At 38.8% G+C, this 13691-nt stretch overlaps 1 protein-coding gene across 5 annotated transcripts in view; it reads right to left on the bottom strand.

Moving 5' to 3' along the window:
- LOC139361231 (SH3 domain and tetratricopeptide repeat-containing protein 1-like) overlaps positions 1-13691 on the bottom strand; it is a 112597-nt gene that overhangs the window by 62534 nt on the left and 36372 nt on the right. The gene's annotated exons all lie outside the window — the stretch shown is intronic.

The raw sequence follows: 13691 nt of genomic DNA, 5'->3' as shown, positions 1-13691 counted from the left end.
TTGCTTGCACCACGAGTCCCCATTTGGCTCACGGCGATGCCACGTGTCGGGTTTCACACGTATGTGTTGCACCACAGTCCATTTCACAGTGGTAGAATAAATGTATTGGCTTTCTGTCGGTTTGTTGGAGGCAAAAACCTGTGATGTTCTTGGTTTTTGGTGGGAGAGTTTCACTCTGGAAAAGAAAATATTCTGAAAATGGAGGTTTTCCTAGATTGTATTTCAAGGTGAGTCTACTTGATGCCAGTGAAGCATATTTTGGCATATAATACACATGGTTGTATTATATTTTGTCTCTATTACCTCATTTTAAAAAACCATTTTGTGAAAAATGTCAGAGTTAGATATACCAATGTTAAATTTCTGATCACGTGTCCAGAAGCACTGGAAAATGCGGCCTAGAATGCAAAATTCCCAGCCACTTCTTTGTTGAACTCTCTGCAGAGCGGCATTTACATCCAGGGGTTTTCAAGGTGCACTAGTGTGGCATGAGCTGGTCTTTGGCTTCCTGTTGTAGTTGGAATCGTGCAGATTGTTTAGGGGTGGTGTCTGCTTGTCCCATCTTTCCAAATCATCATTAACCTTTCCTCAGCACCCACATGGACTCAGAACTTACCTAGAGTCACAGGCAGGTCTGGGAAGCTGCCCTTGAGCCTTTGTGCAGTCCATGATGGTTCCATGCCTCTGATCCGCTGGGGCACATTCTGCAGAGGGACAGGCTGGCATAAGCTGTCCCTACCTTTCTGAAAATCATGGAGATTCCTGGTACCTGAAGCCACATAGAAATATCTGTGGAGTCTCAGGCAGGCCATGGATGCCATTCACAGGCTCCTGTTCTTCCACTTAATGGCAGCAAGAGTGATTCCTGAATTTTCTAATTGACGTCAAAACATTTTGGTGACTTTGTTGTGTCAATGACCACTCCTGTTTCTGTGGCATCCAGTTCACCTGTAAGGTTTTTGGGGATTATGTGGAAATTCGTGCATTTTTTCAGAGCCTCACTTCATCCTGGATGCTCTCAGGCATGCACAAGCAGATTCCTGCCTTGGTGGCATCTTGGAGCATTGCAGGAGACCCCTTAGGTCTAGGAGGCACTAGGAGGTCCATCAGGAATTGGGAGGGCATGTGTCTGCCCATCTGTAGTGTGAACTTCTATTCACCTTCAGAATGCAGATTCTTCCTGAACTAATAAATTATCTTCATCTTGGTGTAAGTAGCCACAAAAGAATAATTCATACTAACTCCATTAATAAAAATAACTGAAAAGCAACAATGAAGTTAATAATGACAATGTTAATTATTATAATATTGATAGTAATAATAAAACAAAGGCATTAGAGATTAGAGATTCCCTTAAGTGAAGGACAATGTGAAGATATAGGGATACATGAGTTGTTTGGACTCAGAGTCCAATGAAACATGTTCCTCAAAGGCAAAGACAAGAAGCATAAGGAAAATATAAAGTTCATGGATGACCACCTGGGCTACTTTGGAACCCATGTGGGAACACTGCAGGCAAAGTGTACCTTGTCCTGGGACTGCCCACCACCCAGCCCCCACTCACCTTCATGAGGTAGGACAGCAGGATAACGGGGAAGGAGTCCATGCAAGGGATGCAAGACTTGTGTCACACCTGATTCAAAGAAGCACTGCTTATGACAGATGTTTCTCTCCTAACACTGTGTCACCTCTAACTGCCTGGCTGCATGTCTGCCATCTGTTCTTCTTAGGTCACAGGAGGGACAGACATTACTGTCCACCTATCTGCATACAGAGCCATTGGAGGACGTTATCCCTGTTGCTTCCTCTTTGAAAAAGGGCAACATACACGGCAGATGCCATTCTCTGTCTCTTTGGAAAACTTTGCCACCACATTTAAGGTTTTCTTCAGCCACAGAAAGCCACCTGCTTCAAAGTCTCACCCTCCACAAGTGGCAAGCACACAATTATTAATGGAGGCAAGGGATGCATAGGTTTTGCCATTTGATTCAATTGGGACAAATAGGGGAGGTCTTCTTAGCTGAACAGCTCTGTCTGTGCGGCCAGTTGACAAAGTCAGGCTGCATTGCCATTAGACTTGTCCCTTTGCACATAAGGCTTCCCTCCAATCCTTTCCACAGATGTGGATCCTGACATTACTTCCTAATAAACATCCTGCACACTAAACTTCATCTATATCCAGCTCTCTGGGAACCAAACCTGTGACAAAAGTGAAGTTTCTAGGGAAAATATGGTTTCCTTATCAGACAGGGATCAAATTCTGCTGAGCTAGAAAATAAGGTAAAGTCTGATGCCATCTCATGATTTTTTTTATTAGGACATTACCACTGCCAGCAAGAATTATGTGTATAAATTCATGGGGACAAAAATCATATTGGAGTGGGATGAGGTTGTTGTGAGTTGAGGAGAAATTTTGACGAATGAATTTTACCCTCAACTTGAGTTCAGGAGAGGAGATGAAGATGAAAACAGCTGGAAATAAAAGGTGTCCAAAAATATTTTTCTGGTTTTTCAAAAATCAAATTTCAGGTTGGGAGACACTATGTTTAAATTCTAAAAGGATGTAGCATACTGAGAGGAAATAACTATAGATAAATTGTCCTTTTTGTAAATAATACACTTCATGATATGACAGGAGACCAAGGGACACAACACAAATTTGGAGTTAAAGAAATGAACAGACATTCTCGATATTCAGCTGTTATGGCAGAGATGCCAGAATGATGGATGTCCATGTAGCAGTACTTTTTTTTTTTTTTTTGAGACGGAATCTTGATCTGTAACCAGGCTGGGGTGCAATAGTGTGATCTCAGCTCACTGCAACCTCCGCCTCCTTGGTTCAAGAAATCCTCCTGCCTCAGCCTCCCAAGTAGCCAGGACTACAGGTGCGCACCACCACACTCAGCTAATTTTTGTATTTTTAGTAGAGATGGGGTTTCACCATGTTGGCTAGGATGGTCTCGATCTCCTGATCTTGTGATCTGCCCCCCTTGGCCTCCCAAAGAGTTGGGATTAGAGGTATGAGCCACTATGCCCAGCCCATGTAGCAGTACTTTTGAACTTAATGGCTGAAAGCATCCACCTCCAATTATTATATTTGCAAAAGAGTACAAACCATGTAATGAATTTTAAAGGGAAGACAAGCCTGTGGGAGCTCAACAGCCATAGCAATGTTTTGAACTTCTTTTTATTAAACACGTAAGAAGTAAGTGAAGTTCAAAACCTAACAGAATTGCCAGGAATTATTTGAAGAACTACCAAGATGACTTAGACACTATGAAATCCTTATGATACCCTCTGGTGGAGTTTCCTCCTGGAGCCAGTGATTTTAAGCCAGAGGCAAATGTCTCTGCAGGCATAAGAATTCGACCCAAATGTACTATTCAATTTTAAATGAGATGACAATAAAATTATCTGCTATATAGTAACAACTTTTTTTTTTTTCTTTCGGACAGAGTCTTTCTCTGTTGCCTAAGCTGGAGTGCAGTGGGGCACTCTTGGCTCACTACAATCTCTGCCTCCTAGGTTCAAGTGATTTTCCCACCTCATCCTCCTAAGTAGCTGGGATTGTAAGCATGTGCCACCATGTCTGACTGATTTTTGTATCAGCAAAATTATTTCTGGGGTGGAGAGTTAGGGACCTTTATTCTCCCACATCCAAAAACGTGTTCTCCAAGTGATCTGTCAATAGAAATAACTGATACCTATATTTGCTAACCTATCTTTTTCTTTCTTTAAATTCAGAACTAGAGTGTGGAAAAGTTATATTAAGAAGGTTCTCTCAATTTTCAACACAAGTGATGGGCTAGGCACTATTCTAGGTGCTACACATACACATTCACATACCCACAATAGTTTTGCCTTATTACCTCCTACATTCTAATAATGCATCAAAAGAAAAGTATAGATTAGCTTTTTATTTTTTTGAGATGAAGGTTAATTCTGTCACCCAGGATGGAATGCAGAGGCAGGATCTCAGCTCACTGCAACCTCTGCCTCCTGCGTTCAAGCGATTCTCCTGCATCAGCCTCCTGAGTAGCTGGGATTACAGGCACGTGCCACCATGCCCAGAAAATTTTTGTATTTTTCAGAAAGACAGCTTTCATTATGTTGGCCAGGCTGGTCTCAAACCCCTGACCTCAAGTGATCCATGCACCTCGACCTTCCAAAGTGCTGGGATTATAAGCATGAGCCATAGTTCCCAGTCAAAGAGAATAGCTTTAAATAGAAAGCATGAAACCAAAAGAAATGTATGTCCATCAATTTTATACTGTATTTGGCCAGGTGCAGAAGATCGACTTGTAGTATTGTAAGGGAATAAGGTCAGTTCACATCTAATTGTTTGGACAAGTCGCCAGAAACCAAAAGTTGGAGGAGTTGTATCTTTTGAGGTGGGTTGCACAGGCAAGCAGCAAGTTGTTATCTCTCCAAAGTCCTAAGCTGTTCTATTTCTCCTACTGTGGAAAAATATATCTCCTACTTGATTTCAATTTATATAGGAAATTGCTTAATAAAACTAATAAGGGCTACATTCTAGGGACACAGCTAGACCACACATATACTGAATCTTGATTCTGGAAACACATCTTGTTCAATGTAATTGGATTTTCATGACAACAAAAATGTAACCCTGACACAATATTGGAGAGTCAAAAGGAAAGGACATTTTGGATTGAAATTTTTTATTTTAAAAATATGTCCAGGCCGGGCGCGGTGGCTCAAGCCTGTAATCCCAGCACTTTGGGAGGCCGAGACGGGCGGATCACGAGGTCGGGAGATCGAGACCATCCTGGTTAACACGGTGAAACCCCGTCTCTACTAAAAAATACAAAAAACTAGCCGGGCGAGGTGGCGGGCGCCTGTAGTCCCAGCTACTCGGGAGGCTGAGGCAGGAGAATGGCGTGAACCCGGGAGGCGGAGCTTGCAGTGAGCTGAGATCCGGCCACTGCACTCCAGCCTGGGTGACAGTGCGAGACTCCGTCTCAAAAAAAAAAAAAATATATATATATATATGTCCTTGAGTTCTATTAACAATAGCCAAAACCTGGGAACAACTCAAATGTCTATCGAGAGGAAATCAAGAAACAAATTATATGCATATTATAGAGCAATATTGGGCAATAACGGGGGATAATCCACTCTATTAATCAATAACTTGGATCAATATAATCTTTCTCACCCTGAGTGGGGAAAGCTAAGCTAAAAAGTGTCCTGTAATATAAATAAATGTACACAAAATTCTAGAACAGACAAACCCAATATAAGCTAAAAAAAATTTAGAAAAGCCAGGTGCAGTGGCTCATGCCTGCTATGCCAGCACTTTGTGAGGTGGGTGGATCACATGAGCTCAGGATTTTGAGACCAGCCTGGCCAACATACTGAAGCTACTCCGTCTTTACCAAAAATACAAAAATTAGCCCAGTGTGGTATTGTGCGCAGGAATAGAAAACCAAATACTACATATTCTCCATTGTAAGTGAGAGCCAAACATTGGGTTATATGTTGTTTAGCTCTCACTTATGTGGAAACAATAGACACTGGAGATTCTTAGAGGGAGGAGGGAGGGTTGAGTACAAGGACTTAAAAACTGTCTATTGAGTATTATGTTCACTAGGTGTGTGATGAGATCATTCATACTCTAAACCTCAGCGTCACACAATACATCCATGTAACAAACCTGCACATGTATCCTCTGTGCATAAAATTAAAATTAAAAAACTAAAATGAACAAACAGATACGAGTAGGAATTTCTCAAAAGAGGAGATACAAATGGACGACATATATATAAACAATTCTTACCCTCTCTAGTCATCACGGGAATGCAAATGAAAATTACCATGAAATATCACTTCACACCTGTTAGAATAGCTATTATCAAAAAGATGGATGATAACAAGTGTTGGTAAGGATGTGGAGAAAAGGGAGCCTTTGTATACTGGTGGTGGGAATGTAAATTAGTATGGCCATCTTGGAAAATAGTATGGCGGTTTCTCAAAAAATTCACAATAAAAATACCACTTTGTTCCAACAATCCCACTTATTTTTTATATATATAAAATGGTATTTTTATATGAAGTGGTATATATATATATATGAAGTCATTGAAATCAGTATGTGAAAGAGATATCTGCACTCGTATATTCTTTTCAGCACTGTTCACAACAGTCAAGATATATGAAAACACATATGTTATCATTCATTCATGGACGGAAGAATTAACGTTATATATATATATATATATATATATACACATATATATATATATATGTATGCACAATGGAATATTATTCAGTATTATACAATAATGAAACCCTGTCATTTGTGACAGCATTGATGGATCTGAAGGGCATGAAGTCATGTGAAATAAACCAAACACAGAATGACAAATATTGTATGATTTCACTTGTATTTGAAATCTCAAATGAACTCAGAAGCAGAGAGTAGACTGGAGGTTGCCAGGAGCTGTGGTGCAGGTAAATGAGTAGGTGTGATTATAGTACAAAGTTTAAGATATACAAACATAAATAAGTTCAGGAGGTCTAATTTACAGCATAGTGCTTTTAGCTATGAATGCTGTATTGCATACTTAAAATATAATAGGAGGGTGAATTTTTTGTTAATTGTTCTTACTAATAGAAATAATAATTAGAATGGGAGGGAGAACTTCAGGAGGTGATGATTATGTTTATAATCTTGATGGTAGTGATGCTTTCACAACGTATCCTTATCCTCAAACTCACTGAGATATACACATTAAATAGGTACAGCTTTTTAATGTAATCATATCTCAACAAAGTGTTTTTAAGGGAGGTTGGTTAAAAAATGTAAAAAGGAAAAGTAGATGTTCCTTTGCCCTTCTCCCACGCCTTTTTTCTCCCTGATGTCTAGAATTCAGAAATAATAGGTGGAAATTTAGCAGCCAAACTAGGGTATTTTCTAAAGTATAGCAGAGCAGATACCTGGAAGGGACCAGCATCCCTAATGACATTAGAAATAATCTGTACTAGCCCTGAATGGTGTAACTACAGGATAATTTTGAGTGAAAAAGAAATCAACTTCTGTCTTGTTTAAGTAACTTCATTCAGGCATTAATTTTATAAACATGTAGAGAATACATACTCCTTATGAGTAGAAACAATGTTTATAAATAAAACAATGGTGATAAATAAAAGAAAATAAAAAGCCTTGAAAAAAAGTGGTTTAATAGCTATACATAGTTATTTTGTTGAAAGATTCTGCTGCTAATATTATTCAATATTTTTGCACGCTGGTGCAAGTAAGGAAATTTACATTGTCTAATAAAAATTATTTATCAGTTTATAAAACAGTAAACATTTCATAGAATGGGGCTAACAATCTGCATTGCAAAATAACTTTCAGTTGATTTTATGCACAGTAATTATTGAGAATCCCAATAGATCTGGACCTACATAGGTGCTATCAAGACTTAAGGAAGAAAATTTTCCTGACTCTATCCCTACCTCCAGTTATTAACAGATCTAGAGATTCAGAACTCAAATCCAGACCTCCTGCTTCCATGTGCAGTGGCCTTTCACTGTCCTGTTTCGCTTCACTTGTTGAAGAGGATTTGAGAATAAATGACCACGTGATTCAACTCTCTCCTCAGCTCTGAGGAATATAGCCCTGTCCTGGCAAACAAGAAGCTCACACAGTTGTAGAGGAGGCAAATAGACATTCACTAATCTAGCATACAAGCAGTAGGCACTGTACCATAAACAAGGCACTGTAGGGGTTCAGACCAGGAGCAAAGCAGGGATTAGCAGGGCTAGTAAAGTCTGGGAAGTGTTCACTAACAAAATGTCTAAATCATTAACTAAACCAAATTATTTCTCAACATGGCCTAATTAATTGTAACTTAATATAAATTGTTGGTTGCTCATAAACCTTAATCTTTTGCCAAAATATTTGTAGCTTATGTTCCCATTTAACAAGGTTTTCTGGTCAAAACTATGCACCCACATCCTCCTAATGAACTTAGTGTCCAATAAAACATGGACTTTCAGTCATCCCATGAAGGTGATTTTATGTGCATAGTACATCTCTGTCTGCGAATATGCCTAATGAGGTATGGAAGGACACTTATTATCCAAACAAAGACATTCCACTGGTGCTAGAGAGCTACAGACGGAAGTTTTTTCTGCCTACTGGAAATAAAGCCAAGCTTTCTTCTTCCTTCAGCAGTGAGGATTGCTGTCCTCCTCTTTATCATTCTCTCTCTCTCTCTTATTTTTTTTGAATGGGCCAAACTCTACCAAATAACAAGATAAACTTTGTGTAAGCCTTGGTAAGAGCAGAGTGTCTGACACCTTATGACCTTATGGTGCTATAATACTCAAAGCAAAAGCAAAATCACCTATGACCAGAAAAGGGAGTCACAGGAAATCTAGAAGACTTATTGGCCAAGAGACCTGCAGCCTCATAGTTCCTTAGCTCTCCAGAAGAACTCTCACGTGAAATGAAGTCAGTGGTGTTTCAAGTGCTTGAAACCCTCGTTACTCTACCTCTAAATGTGAATTAATTAGGCAAGTTTACTAGCAGTTACTAGACCTCAAAAGCAAGATAATCAGGCATTATTCTACTAAATATTGGTCTCCATAACTCCTCTATTTTCTTTAGGAAAAGTTAGTTAGCCTAAGACATTTGGCATAAGGCCTATGCCAAAGCTATGTTGGGGTCAGCCAGGAAGGATTCCTGGGGGTCTCCTTGAAAATATTATAGTAATCGAAGAAATCTTCAACCTATTGCCCCTCAGTACTGTTGGTCCCTTGTACTTGATTTTTCCCCTTAAGTTTTATTCCAATTTCTAACATTACCATTCCCTCTTCCTTCTCAGCAACTAGTCCTTCAAAGTAGAACTTAAACAATGACCAGACATGGCCCTGCAACAGAGCGTATCCTTCTACGTTTAGCATGCAATCATGAATCACAGGTATAAGACCCCTTGAACAGACGTGGTTTTGGTGACTACATGTAGGACTTACTGCTTTTACCCAAGAAGAGTATCAGACATCCTAAGTAGCTCAGAAATTTTTCTGGAGCTCTTGAATGTGTAGAGGCAAGAAAGATTAAGCAACCTGTTGCCTTACATGAGGCATACTATCTTCTTATATTTTCTTTTGAATTCAGGATTTCAAGGTTGGGGGAGGAGTGGGAAAGTAGCCATGGACATGTGAGAATGTGGATGATCCTTTTACATAGTCAGGAACGGTCAAATTCTATGCTTTATGTTGTTTGCTAAAAGACACTTTCCAAAGCTTTCAACAGAAAATGTAATGGCACACATTCCTATTCTTGGTGAACCCAGAGTTTTTGTCTAGTCTGTGATAGTCAATTTTGAAGGACTGCTTAGGGTAATGAATCCTTCAAGTTGTAAAGATGAAGGGCAGTTTTTGGACAATTCCCATTTTGCTGTAGGAAAACTAATCTGGAAGAAGTAAAAGGGAGAGATTGAAGTGGGAGAGAACGGAGGTGGAAAATGAGTTCAGTTGATCAAATATTTGTTAAGCACCCACTGTATGTCGGGCCCTTACAAGGAAGCAAGCAAAGAACAAAAGCATGTGATGGCCTTGCTCCTAAGAAGCTAGAGACCAGTAACTTGGATTGCTATAGAGCAGAAAAACGTCCACAAGCCCCTACAATACAGCACTGGCATAGGATGAAGAAGAAGTTTCTTTCTATGAGATAAATAGCATACAACCAAATAAGAAAGTCAAAAGTTACACAAAGTTCAAAAACCTAAGGCACCAACCTTTAAGAGATCTGAGTGTTGGTGGTGACTTTGGAAGGAAAGTTATTATTAGGATTATTTTAGTACTAAGAGTTTTGAGCTGTCTATCCAATATTTTCATCTGCACCTCTGCTTTGGTAATACTGTGTGTGTGTGTGTGTGTGTGCGTGCGTGTGTGTGTGTGTGTACGTGTGCCTTTTCATGTGTTTGAAATATATTATCTATCCCACACTCCACATTGGTTTGGGGGTTAATTACATACAGGCTGATCTGAATCTATACTCTTAGGAACGGGGTTAAGCTACTCTACCACATTGTGAAGAGTTGATATGTAAGAGACTCTGAACATCTTATAAATTATCTTTAAAATGTTTCCTTTTTCGTGAAGGGAAGAATAAGTATTTGTAAACAAATGCAAAAATTTCTTTAACTAAATGAAAGAACAGTTAGTTAACCTTGTTGTGATTAGCAGAGAGGATAGCTGCAGACACTATAAAATCACTCAGCAACAAGATTTGACAAAACGTTAAAGATGGCTCTATTTTTCCTGTTTTATACAGGAAAATATTAAGGCCCTGGGAATTGAAGTACTTTTCCCAACAGTGGAGTAAATGTCAGAGTCAAGGCTGTGTTTTACATCTCGGTTTCCCCACACATCCCACCCTATGGTTCTGTTGTGCTGTTCCTTTGTGTGACTCCTCAAAGCCTGGTTAAAGGTGATACCGTATCAAATTGTATTAACTCAGTAGCACAAAACACCAGGGAATTGATTTATAAGAGTATTAACCTTGTGGCATTACTGAAGACCCATCTGATTAGTAGTTATCGAGTAGTCACCCTGGCTAAATATATGGGTTTGATTTTTAATTTTGAAAATGAAAAATATTTTAAAATCTATGTCTTACATCCATATCCCCAGGAAATTTTAATCAAGTTTTAAAACTTCCAAATTTAGATAAACTCATGTTTTTTGTTGTTTTAATTTTCACTCAATGAAAATAGAAAAAAACTAATTGGATAGAACAGCACAGCAGAAGCATTACTTATCGCCAAAAATGGGATGCAACAAGACTGAAGAAGAAAATGCAGGACAGTGCTTAAAAAAGCAGTCTAATGAAAAGTGGGGTCTCCTCAGGGTGTCCTTAGGTAGACATTGCAGCAGAACTGCAAAGTTTTCTTTAGAAGGCTAGGGAAGAGAGGAGGAAACAGAGAAGGGGCAAGAGTGGAAAATAGAATGAGGCTCAGAATACCAAGCGTTAGTGCTGTCCCTATCACCTTCCTCACTTGATCACTGGGTGATCTTGGGCAAGTTTCTTCCTTTCCCTCAGCTCATTTCCTCATCTGGAAGGTAAGTCACTAGACAAGATAGTCTTTGATGTTCGTTGTAACTCTAACTGATCTTCCCCAAGCAAATAGCTGGGAAAGACACTGTGCCCACAATATGCAAGACACAAGGTTTACAAGCAAAGAGCAAATCAAAACAAAAGATGTTTTAAAACCCCTAATGTCACTTGAATTCTTACAAATAAGCAATGGTACATCATACTTTTACAAAGTCCTTCTGTGATTTCATTTTTAAAATCATTTCAAGTTTTATTTTACTTCATATTAAGATAATGGGAGATAAAGTGTTACATGGGTTCATGCAGGAATATATGTAAGAGACACAAAAATCCACAATAGGTAATTGTTATGTTAGTAGTTCCCTTTACTGAGGGGGAGCAGACAAAAGAATGTTAGAAAAAGCTTCATAAAGTGGATTATATAGAATGTGCTTTAAAAGAGTTTGGTATTTTATTGAGTGGGAAAGAGAAATATGAGGAGTTATTGTTCAAGGGTTAACGCTATGCAAAATGAGTCAATTACAGAGATAGGCTCTAAAACATAGTACCTATAGTTATTACTGAGGTATTTTGTATTTAACAATTTGTTAAGAAGGTCTATCTTAGGGGTTCTGACAACAACAACAACAACAACAATAAAGGGACATAGGAAACATTTGGAGGTGATGGATATATTATTACCTTGATATTGGTTGTGGTAACAAGAGTAATATCTATGTGCAAATTTGCCAAACTGTATGCATTAATTACGTACAGTGTTTGTATAACAATTTTACTTCAGTTCCTACTATATTACCTGGCAAACAATACTTTATACTTAAAGTAAGAGCAATGATTATTGCATGTGCATGTTGAAAATAATAAAGAAAGCAGGTGACAGTAAGACATCCTGAGTCTTTTGGAAATAAATAGCATTCACCTGCTTTCTCATCCATTGAGATATCACCACATTTATGTACTTGTGTGTCCCTGGAAGTTTCTTGTGGGAGATTTAGTTATTCTCTTTTCGTTAGGCTCTACTAACCAAGAACAAATCACAGACTCAGACAGCATCATAAAAAGGCCCAGACCCACGATGTCCAGAGACTCCAGGCTCAACCCACATTGATGCTGGCCCTTCAGCCATGAGACTCCATTTGCTTCTTCTTATTCTCCTTCTTTTTTCAATTCTTTTATCCCCAGGTAAGTTGGTAGCTGATTACTACAAGGTTCTGCAGATTAGAAGGCTATATCCCTGGCCAGACAAGATCCTAGAATCAGTCCTGTGGGTTCAAGAACCTAATATTTACAGCTTCACTAGGACAATAATAGGGAAAAATAGAAAAGAGACTCATTTAGCAGTAGTTCCTGTTGATAAGATTCCATCCATGTTTTTTGATCTAGTGAGTGGATATAATAATGGATGCTGCTGAAATTCAATCCTGTCAGATCAAACTGCCTACATATAAATTTCCATGTCCCGCCAAGGCATCTCAAGATACAAAGTAAGAATACAACAGAATGTGACCTCAATGAGATGTCTTTGTGGGACCTGGAAATTTATATGCAGGCAGTTAGATCTGACAGGATTGAATTTCAGCAGCATTTATTATTATATTTGCAGAGGTTGCAGTGAGACAAGATGGCGCCATTGCACTCCAGCCTAGGCGACAGAGTGAGACTCCAAAGAGAGAGAGAGAGAGAGAGAGAGAGAGAGAGAGAGAGAGAGAGAGAGAGAGAAAGGAAGGAAGGGAGGGAGGGAGGGAGAGAGGAAGGAAGGAAGGAAGGAAGGAAGGAAGGAAGGAAGGAAGGAAGGAAGGAAGGAAGGAGAGAGAAAGAAAGAAAGAGAAAGAAAGAAAAGCAAGCAAGCAAGCAAGCAAGCAAGCATTAGTGAGGGAGAGTGAGTGAGAGTGAGTGTGTTTGGGCCCCTACTGATGATGCTAAACTATCACAAGCCCACACTCAGCCTTTCAACATTTGCTGGAGATTCACTTGTTTCCTTGTTATCTCCACCAAGGGCAGCTTCCTCCTGCTTCTGCTGCTGCAACTCAGCTAGGCACAAAGCATCTGTGGATCCGTTCTTTTTTCAGCAGGGCTTCATCACTCTGAATTTAAGTTAATTAGCTTTTTTTGAGACCTCAGTTCTGTGTTTTAAAATGAAATCTATGGTCTATAGATTATCCAGCTTATTCTCTTTGTCAGGGCAAGAGCATTTTTCTATAACTTTCTAAATTCTAAACAAAAGTAAAAGTTCACTTCTTTTCAGAATCCCCACGTGTCAGAAAGTGTTACTATTATCATCAGTTTAGCGATATTTATGGAATACCAAGTTGACTCTAATATCAGCTTTTGGGTTAAATTCTTTCTTTCTGATATGTAGCCTTTGAAATTTTATTTGCTGCAGATCTCTTGGTAGTGAACAATTTTCATTTTTATCTGTCAATTTCATATTGTGATTTTTGATCTGGAAAGACAGCATTACTGAGTACCCAATTCTGTATTAACAGTTATTTGCTCTCAACATTTGTTGATACTAGTTTACTCATTTTTAGTTTTTGCTTTACTATAATAATCAGATAAATATTATTTCATTATAAATTATCCTTTTTTTCAATGTTTG

The sequence above is a fragment of the Macaca nemestrina genome, unplaced genomic scaffold (genome assembly GCF_043159975.1).
Source record: "Macaca nemestrina isolate mMacNem1 unplaced genomic scaffold, mMacNem.hap1 Scaffold_113, whole genome shotgun sequence".
In the NCBI taxonomy this organism is placed as follows: domain Eukaryota; kingdom Metazoa; phylum Chordata; class Mammalia; order Primates; family Cercopithecidae; genus Macaca; species Macaca nemestrina.
Note: the sequence above shows the minus strand (reverse complement) of the source record. Positions and strands in the feature narration are given on the sequence as shown.